Here is a 10,795-nt window from a genome sequence, read left to right as displayed (position 1 = left end):
CCCCCGAAGACTGATGGTGCTACAATCAGCCATATAGACGACACAGACCCTTGCACTCCCATTATTCAGCAGACAAACACTACTCTCTATGTATCCGTTAGGGTGCTTTCAGGTTTCGTGCATTCTGTATCGAATCGTAGTTGGCCACAATGAAAGTGGCACGTATAACGTCGAAAATAGAATTCGGACACCGCTCTGAGTAAGACCAACGTGTTGTCCACCCTCTAGACTTCAATGAGGTTAAGCCGCGATACCTAAGACAGAACTGCACTCGATGACACCTCGATAACAGCCGGTCCCCACACTTACATCTTGCTCTCCTTACGTCAGTATACATCATATTAGTCTGTGACGCTGGCTTTGCAACATCTTGCGTGCCTTTAGGTTCGCCGCGACAAACACTTACCATGCACTGACCACAAAAAATGGAGGCGCCGCGGCTTGAACCCTGGACCTTTCACATGCCAAGCGAACGCTCTACCAACTGAGCTACGCCCCATGCACGAGCAAGTTTCGCTATTCCCCATTCTTTGCGACTCAGATGCGCACGGACACGATGGTTGGTTGGTTTGTAGCGTTGAAGGGAGCAGAGTACAAAGGCGCGGACCCGTTCATATACACAAAAGTTCCAAGTAGTTTCGATGCTCTGGTATTACAAATGCAAATTCCGTCTGTTTTTAACGTCTTAAATTGAAAGAGCCGTCACAAATTGCTCCGTTTTCACTCCTTGTCGACAATTATACAGCACCTGAGGTAACAAACACATCTCGACCCCTATTGTGCACTACATTATTTATGCCAACTCAGTGCCTCGCTCTTTACTACTGTGTACCAATCTTGTCGTCCAACTGCAAAACACTGGGCCACAACAAGTTTCCGCGTCCCCATTGCACTGCGCATACTACGAAACGCTCCCCAAACTTGGCACTCACCAACGCAGCAGACTTTTCCGACTTTCCACGACGCTCACGCAACGCTCACGCTAGTGACACCATTATTTATAGTTCGACGTCGCGCCAAAGCGAATGAGTACATTTCGCCTACGGCTTAGGCCGCCCTCCTAGTGTGGCTGCTCGGTGTCTGCAGGCAGCGAGGGTCTGCAAGCTTCCTGTGTTCGCACCTATGTCACCTGTGCTTGCTTGTCAGAGACAGACTATCGCAAAACATACAACTCACTCCATGAATTGATTGCTACGGCATCTGTTAACAGCAGTCACAACTAGCAACACCAGTAGCAGCTGACTGCACGCAAAGAATAGGAATGTGCAGTGGGATTTACGTGAACTCGGCGCAAGGCATATCTTTCCGACATAGGCTTGAGAATCTTACGGGAACACTTGTACTGTTTCTAAATTAAGTGTAGGCGTGGGAGGAGGGTGCTTCCTGCGCACTAATAACAGCACGCTTGTCAATTGTGGATGCTAATCATTCGCTTGTATCTTCCTAGACACATCTGCTGGTTGTGAATTATTCCACTTGCATATCAAGGTGCGCATGTAGGTGTGTTAAAAATTCTGGAGGCGCTGGGTATTGATCCCAGTACCTCTCGCATACTAAGCGAGCGCTCTACCATCTGATCTACGCCCGCCCCCCCGAAGACTAATGGTGCTACATACAGCCATATAGACGACACAGACCCTTGCACTCCCATTATTCAGCAGACAAACACTACTCTCTATGTATCCGTTAGGGTGTCTTTCAGGTTTCGTGCATTCTGTATCGAATCGTAGTTGGCCAAAATGAAAGTGGCACGTATAACGTCGAAAATAGAATTCGGACACCGCTCTGAGTAAGACCAACGTGTTGTCCACCCTCTAGACTTCAATGAGGTTAAGCCGCGATACCTAAGACAGATCTGCACTCGATGACACCTCGATAACAGCCGGTCCCCACACTTACATCTTGCTCTCCTTACGTCAGTATACATCATATCAGTCTGTGACGCTGGCTTTGCAACATCTTGCGTGCCTTTAGGTTCGCCGCGACCAACACTTACCATGCACTGACCACAAAAAATGGAGGCACCGCGGCTTGAACCCTGGACCTTTCACATGCCAAGCGAACGCTCTACCAACTGAGCTACGCCCCATGCACGAGCAAACTGCGCTATTCCCCATTCTTTGCGACTCAGATGCGCACGGACACGATGGTTGGTTGGTTTGTAGCGGTGAAGGGAGCAGAGTACAAAGGCGCGGACCCGTTCATATACACAAAAGTTCCAAGTAGTTTCGATGCTCTGGTATTACAAATGCAAATTCCGTCTGTTTTTAACGTCTTAAATTGAAAGAGCCGTCACAAATTGCTCCGTTTTCACTCCTTGTCGACAATTATACAGCACCTGAGGTAACAAACACATCTCGATCCCCCATTGTGCACTACATTATTTATGCCAACTCAGTGCCTCGCTCTTTACTACTGTGTACCAATCTTGTCGTCCAACTGCAAAACACTGGGCCACAACAAGTTTCCGCGTCTCCATTGCACTGCGCATACTACGAAACGCTCCCCAAACTTGGCACTCACCCTCGCAGCCGACTTTTCCGACTTTCCACGACGCTCACGCAACGCTCACGCTAGTGACAGCATTATTTATAGTTCGACGTCGCGCCAAAGCGAATGAGCACATTTCGCCCACAGCTTAGGCCGCCCTCCTAGTGTGGCTGCTCCGTGTCTGCAGGCAGCGAGGGTCTGCAAGCTTCCTGTGTTCGCACCTATGTCACCTGTGCTTGCTTGTCAGAGACAGACTATCGCAAAACATACAACTCACTCCATGAATTGATTGCTACGGCATCTGTTATCAACAGTCACAACTAACAACACCAGTAGCAGCTGACTGCACGCAAAGAATAGGAATGTGGAGTGGGATTTACGTGAACTCGGCGCAAGCTTGTATCTTCCTAGACACATCTGCTGGCTGTGAATTATTCCACTTGCATATCAAGGTGCGCATGTAGGTGTGTTAAAAATTCTGGAGGCACTGGGTATTGATCCCAGAACCTCTCGCATACTAAGCGAGCGCTCTACCATCTGAGCTACGGCCCCCCCCCCCCCCCCGACGACTGATGGTGCTACATACAGCCATATACACGACACAGACCCTTGCACTCCCATTATTCAGCAGACAAACACTACTCTCTATGTATCCGTTAGGGTGCTTTCAGGTTTCGTGCATTCTGTATCGAATCGTAGTTGGCCACAATGAAAGTGGCACGTATAACGTCGAAAATAGAATTCGGACACCGCTCTGAGTAAGACCAACGTGTTGTCCACCCTCTAGACTTCAATGAGGTTAAGCCGCGATACCTAAGACAGAACTGCACTCGATGACACCTCGTTAACAGCCGGTCCCCACACTTACATCTTGCTCTCCTTACGTCAGTATACATCATATTAGTCTGTGACACTGGCTTTGCAACATCTTGCGTGCCTTTAGGTTCGCCGCGACCAACACTTACCATGCACTGACCACAAAAAATGGAGGCGCCGCGGCTTGAACCCTTGACCTTTCACATGCCAAGCGAACGCTCTAACAACTGAGCTACGCCCCATGCACGAGCAAATTTCGCTATTCCCCATTCTTTGCGACTCAGATGCGCACGGACACGATGGTTGGTTGGTTTGTAGCGGTGAAGGGAGCAGAGTACAAAGGCGCGGACACGTTCATATACACAAAAGTTCCAAGTAGTTTCGATGCTCTGGTATTACAAATGCAAATTCCGTCTGTTTTTAACGTCTTAAATTGAAAGAGCCGTCACAAATTGCTCCGTTTTCACTCCTTGTCGACAATTATACAGCACCTGAGGTAACAAACACATCTCGACCCCTATTGTGCACTACATTATTTATGCCAACTCAGTGCCTCGCTCTTTACTACTGTGTACCAATCTTGTCGTCCAACTGCAAAACACTGGGCCACAACAAGTTTCCGCGTCTCCATTGCACTGCGCATACTACGAAACGCTCCCCAAACTTGGCACTCACCCTCGCAGCCGACTTTTCCGACTTTCCACGACGCTCACGCAACGCTCACGCTAGTGACAGCATTATTTATAGTTCGACGTCGCGCCAAAGCGAATGAGCACAATTCGCCTACGGCTTAGGCCGCCCTCCTAGTGTGGCAGCTTGGTGTCTGCAGGCAGCGAGGGTCTGCAAGCTTCCTGTGTTCGCACCTATGTCACCTGTGCTTGCTTGTCAGAGACAGACTATCGCAAATCATACAACTCACTCCATGAATTGATTGCTACGGCATCTGTTATCAGCAGTCACAACTAGCAACACCAGTAGCAGCTGACTGCACGCAAAGAATAGGAATGTGCAGTGGGATTTACGTGAACTCGGCGCAAGGCAGATCTTTCCGACATAGGCTTGAGAATCTTACGGGAACACTTGTACTGTTTCTAAATTAAGTGTAGGCGTGGGAGGAGGGTGCTTCCTGCGCACTAATAACAGCACGCTTGTCAATTGTGGATGCTAATCATTCGCTTGTATCTTCCTAGACACATCTGCTGGTTGTGAATTATTCCACTTGCATATCAAGGTGCGCATGTAGGTGTGTTAAAAATTCTGGAGGCGCTGGGTATTGATCCCAGTACCTCTCGCATACTAAGCGAGCGCTCTACCATCTGCGCATGTAGGTGTGTTAAAAATTCTGGAGGCGCTGGGTATTGATCCCAGTACCTCTCGCATACTAAGCGAGCGCTCTACCATCTGAGCTACGCCCGCCCCCCCGAAGACTAATGGTGCTACATACAGCCATATAGACGACACAGACCCTTGCACTCCCATTATTCAGCAGACAAACACTACTCTCTATGTATCCGTTAGGGTGTCTTTCAGGTTTCGTGCATTCTGTGTCGAATCGTAGTTGGCCAAAATGAAAGTGGCACGTATAACGTCGAAAATAGAATTCGGACACCGCTCTGAGTAAGACCAACGTGTTGTCCACCCTCTAGACTTCAATGAGGTTAAGCCGCGATACCTAAGACAGATCTGCACTCGATGACACCCCGATAACAGCCGGTCCCCACACTTACATCTTGCTCTCCTTACGTCAGTATACATCATATCAGTCTGTGACGCTGGCTTTGCAACATCTTGCGTGCCTTTAGGTTCGCCGCGACCAACACTTACCATGCACTGACCACAAAAAATGGAGGCACCGCGGCTTGAACCCTGGACCTTTCACATGCCAAGCGAACGCTCTACCAACTGAGCTACGCCCCATGCACGAGCAAACTGCGCTATTCCCCATTCTTTGCGACTCAGATGCGCACGGACACGATGGTTGGTTGGTTTGTAGCGGTGAAGGGAGCAGAGTACAAAGGCGCGGACCCGTTCATATACACAAAAGTTCCAAGTAGTTTCGATGCTCTGGTATTACAAATGCAAATTCCGTCTGTTTTTAACGTCTTAAATTGAAAGAGCCGTCACAAATTGCTCCGTTTTCACTCCTTGTCGACAATTATACAGCACCTGAGGTAACAAACACATCTCGAGCCCCATTGTGCACTACATTATTTATGCCAACTCAGTGCCTCGCTCTTTACTACTGTGTACCAATCTTGTCGTCCAACTGCAAAACACTGGGCCACAACAAGTTTCCGCGTCTCCATTGCACTGCGCATACTACGAAACGCTCCCCAAAATTGGCACTCACCCTCGCAGCCGACTTTTCCGACTTTCCACGACGCTCACGCAACGCTCACGCTAGTGACAGCATTATTTATAGTTCGACGTCGCGCCAAAGCGAATGAGCACAATTCGCCTACGGCTTAGGCCGCCCTCCTAGTGTGGCTGCTCGGTGTCTGCAGGCAGCGAGGGTCTGCAAGCTTCCTGTGTTCGCACCTATGTCACCTGTGCTTGCTTGTCAGAGACAGACTATCGCAAAACATACAACTCACTCCATGAATTGATTGCTACGGCATCTGTTATCAGCAGTCACAACTAGCAACACCAGTAGCAGCTGACTGCACGCAAAGAATAGGAATGTGCAGTGGGATTTACGTGAACTCGGCGCAAGGCAGATCTTTCCGACATAGGCTTGAGAATCTTACGGGAACACTTGTACTGTTTCTAAATTAAGTGTAGGCGTGGGAGGAGGGTGCTTCCTGCGCACTAATAACAGCACGCTTGTCAATTGTGGATGCTAATCATTCGCTTGTATCTTCCTAGACACATCTGCTGGTTGTGAATTATTCCACTTGCATATCAAGGTGCGCATGTAGGTGTGTTAAAAATTCTGGAGGCGCTGGGTATTGATCCCAGTACCTCTCGCATACTAAGCGAGCGCTCTACCATCTGAGCTACGCCCGCCCTCCCGAAGACTAATGGTGCTACATACAGCCATATAGACGACACAGACCCTTGCACTCCCATTATTCAGCAGACAAACACTACTCTCTATGTATCCGTTAGGGTGTCTTTCAGGTTTCGTGCATTCTGTGTCGAATCGTAGTTGGCCACAATGAAAGTGGCACGTATAACGTCGAAAATAGAATTCGGACACCGCTCTGAGTAAGACCAACGTGTTGTCCACCCTCTAGACTTCAATGAGGTTAAGCCGCGATACCTAAGACAGACCTGCACTCGATGACACCCCGATAACAGCCGGTCCCCACACTTACATCTTGCTCTCCTTACGTCAGTATACATCATATCAGTCTGTGACGCTGGCTTTGCAACATCTTGCGTGCCTTTAGGTTCGCCGCGACCAACACTTACCATGCACTGACCACAAAAAATGGAGGCACCGCGGCTTGAACCCTGGACCTTTCACATGCCAAGCGAACGCTCTACCAACTGAGCTACGCCCCATGCACGAGCAAATTTCGCTATTCCCCATTCTTTGCGACTCAGATGCGCACGGACACGATGGTTGGTTGGTTTGTAGCGGTGAAGGGAGCAGAGTACAAAGGCGCGGACCCGTTCATATACACAAAAGTTCCAAGTAGTTTCGATGCTCTGGTATTACAAATGCAAATTCCGTCTGTTTTTAACGTCTTAAATTGAAAGAGCCGTCACAAATTGCTCCGTTTTCACTCCTTGTCGACAATTATACAGCACCTGAGGTAACAAACACATCTCGACCCCTATTGTGCACTACATTATTTATGCCAACTCAGTGCCTCGCTCTTTACTACTGTGTACCAATCTTGTCGTCCAACTGCAAAACACTGGGCCACAACAAGTTTCCGCGTCTCCATTGCACTGCGCATACTACGAAACGCTCCCCAAACTTGGCACTCACCCTCGCAGCCGACTTTTCCGACTTTCCACGCAACGCTCACGCTAGTGACACCATTATTTATAGTTCGACGTCGCGCCAAAGCGAATGAGCACAATTCGCCTACGGCTTAGGCCGCCCTCCTAGTGTGGCTGCTTGGTGTCTGCAGGCAGCGAGGGTCTGCAAGCTTCCTGTGTTCGCACCTATGTCACCTGTGCTTGCTTGTCAGAGACAGACTATCGCAAATCATACAACTCACTCCATGAATTGATTGCTACGGCATCTGTTATCAGCAGTCACAACTAGCAACACCAGTAGCAGCTGACTGCACGCAAAGAATAGGAATGTGCAGTGGGATTTACGTGAACTCGGCGCAAGGCAGATCTTTCCGACATAGGCTTGAGAATCTTACGGGAACACTTGTACTGTTTCTAAATTAAGTGTAGGCGTGGGAGGAGGGTGCTTCCTGCGCACTAATAACAGCACGCTTGTCAATTGTGGATGCTAATCATTCGCTTGTATCTTCCTAGACACATCTGCTGGTTGTGAATTATTCCACTTGCATATCAAGGTGCGCATGTAGGTGTGTTAAAAATTCTGGAGGCGCTGGGTATTGATCCCAGTACCTCTCGCATACTAAGCGAGCGCTCTACCATCTGAGCTACGCCCGCCCCCCCGAAGACTAATGGTGCTACATACAGCCATATAGACGACACAGACCCTTGCACTCCCATTATTCAGCAGACAAACACTACTCTCTATGTATCCGTTAGGGTGTCTTTCAGGTTTCGTGCATTCTGTGTCGAATCGTAGTTGGCCACAATGAAAGTGGCACGTATAACGTCGAAAATAGAATTCGGACACCGCTCTGAGTAAGACCAACGTGTTGTCCACCCTCTAGACTTCAATGAGGTTAAGCCGCGATACCTAAGACAGACCTGCACTCGATGACACCCCGATAACAGCCGGTCCCCACACTTACATCTTGCTCTCCTTACGTCAGTATACATCATATCAGTCTGTGACGCTGGCTTTGCAACATCTTGCGTGCCTTTAGGTTCGCCGCGACCAACACTTACCATGCACTGACCACAAAAAATGGAGGCACCGCGGCTTGAACCCTGGACCTTTCACATGCCAAGCGAACGCTCTACCAACTGAGCTACGCCCCATGCACGAGCAAAGTGCGCTATTCCCCATTCTTTGCGACTCAGATGCGCACGGACACGATGGTTGGTTGGTTTGTAGCGGTGAAGGGAGCAGAGTACAAAGGCGCGGACCCGTTCATATACACAAAAGTTCCAAGTAGTTTCGATGCTCTGGTATTACAAATGCAAATTCCGTCTGTTTTTAACGTCTTAAATTGAAAGAGCCGTCACAAATTGCTCCGTTTTCACTCCTTGTCGACAATTATACAGCACCTGAGGTAACAAACACATCTCGAGCCCCATTGTGCACTACATTATTTATGCCAACTCAGTGCCTCGCTCTTTACTACTGTGTACCAATCTTGTCGTCCAACTGCAAAACACTGGGCCACAACAAGTTTCCGCGTCTCCATTGCACTGCGCATACTACGAAACGCTCCCCAAACTTGGCACTCACCCTCGCAGCCGACTTTTCCGACTTTCCACGACGCTCACGCAACGCTCACGCTAGTGACAGCATTATTTATAGTTCGACGTCGCGCCAAAGCGAATGAGCACAATTCGCCTACGGCTTAGGCCGCCCTCCTAGTGTGGCTGCTTGGTGTCTGCAGGCAGCGAGGGTCTGCAAGCTTCCTGTGTTCGCACCTATGTCACCTGTGCTTGCTTGTCAGAGACAGACTATCGCAAATCATACAACTCACTCCATGAATTGATTGCTACGGCATCTGTTATCAGCAGTCACAACTAGCAACACCAGTAGCAGCTGACTGCACGCAAAGAATAGGAATGTGCAGTGGGATTTACGTGAACTCGGCGCAAGGCAGATCTTTCCGACATAGGCTTGAGAATCTTACGGGAACACTTGTACTGTTTCTAAATTAAGTGTAGGCGTGGGAGGAGGGTGCTTCCTGCGCACTAATAACAGCACGCTTGTCAATTGTGGATGCTAATCATTCGCTTGTATCTTCCTAGACACATCTGCTGGTTGTGAATTATTCCACTTGCATATCAAGGTGCGCATGTAGGTGTGTTAAAAATTCTGGAGGCGCTGGGTATTGATCCCAGTACCTCTCGCATACTAAGCGAGCGCTCTACCATCTGAGCTACGCCCGCCCCCCCGAAGACTAATGGTGCTACATACAGCCATATAGACGACACAGACCCTTGCACTCCCATTATTCAGCAGACAAACACTACTCTCTATGTATCCGTTAGGGTGTCTTTCAGGTTTCGTGCATTCTGTGTCGAATCGTAGTTGGCCAAAATGAAAGTGGCACGTATAACGTCGAAAATAGAATTCGGACACCGCTCTGAGTAAGACCAACGTGTTGTCCACCCTCTAGACTTCAATGAGGTTAAGCCGCGATACCTAAGACAGATCTGCACTCGATGACACCCCGATAACAGCCGGTCCCCACACTTACATCTTGCTCTCCTTACGTCAGTATACATCATATCAGTCTGTGACGCTGGCTTTGCAACATCTTGCGTGCCTTTAGGTTCGCCGCGACCAACACTTACCATGCACTGACCACAAAAAATGGAGGCACCGCGGCTTGAACCCTGGACCTTTCACATGCCAAGCGAACGCTCTACCAACTGAGCTACGCCCCATGCACGAGCAAACTGCGCTATTCCCCATTCTTTGCGACTCAGATGCGCACGGACACGATGGTTGGTTGGTTTGTAGCGGTGAAGGGAGCAGAGTACAAAGGCGCGGACCCGTTCATATACACAAAAGTTCCAAGTAGTTTCGATGCTCTGGTATTACAAATGCAAATTCCGTCTGTTTTTAACGTCTTAAATTGAAAGAGCCGTCACAAATTGCTCCGTTTTCACTCCTTGTCGACAATTATACAGCACCTGAGGTAACAAACACATCTCGAGCCCCATTGTGCACTACATTATTTATGCCAACTCAGTGCCTCGCTCTTTACTACTGTGTACCAATCTTGTCATCCAACTGCAAAACACTGGGCCACAACAAGTTTCCGCTTCTCCATTGCACTGCGCATACTACGAAACGCTCCCCAAAATTGGCACTCACCCTCGCAGCCGACTTTTCCGACTTTCCACGACGCTCACGCAACGCTCACGCTAGTGACAGCATTATTTATAGTTCGACGTCGCGCCAAAGCGAATGAGCACAATTCGCCTACGGCTTAGGCCGCCCTCCTAGTGTGGCTGCTCGGTGTCTGCAGGCAGCGAGGGTCTGCAAGCTTCCTATGTTCGCACCTATGTCACCTGTGCTTGCTTGTCAGAGACAGACTATCGCAAATCATACAACTCACTCCATGAATTGATTGCTACGGCATCTGTTATCAGCAGTCACAACTAGCAACACCAGTAGCAGCTGACTGCACGCAAAGAATAGGAATGTGCAGTGGGATTTACGTGAACTCGGCGCAAGCTTGTATCTTCCTAG

At 49.1% G+C, this 10,795-nt stretch overlaps 1 non-coding gene across 1 annotated transcript; it reads right to left on the bottom strand.

Annotated features, from left to right (window-relative positions):
* Positions 1-2,969: 2,969 nt before the first annotated feature.
* Positions 2,970-3,043, bottom strand: Trnat-agu (transfer RNA threonine (anticodon AGU)). The gene has a single exon. It is a non-coding gene; the product is annotated as a tRNA-Thr (tRNA).
* Between the last annotated feature and the right edge of the window lie 7,752 nt (positions 3,044-10,795).

Source organism: Schistocerca gregaria, chromosome 9 (genome assembly GCF_023897955.1).
Source record: "Schistocerca gregaria isolate iqSchGreg1 chromosome 9, iqSchGreg1.2, whole genome shotgun sequence".
Classification (NCBI taxonomy): domain Eukaryota; kingdom Metazoa; phylum Arthropoda; class Insecta; order Orthoptera; family Acrididae; genus Schistocerca; species Schistocerca gregaria.
Note: the sequence above shows the minus strand (reverse complement) of the source record. Positions and strands in the feature narration are given on the sequence as shown.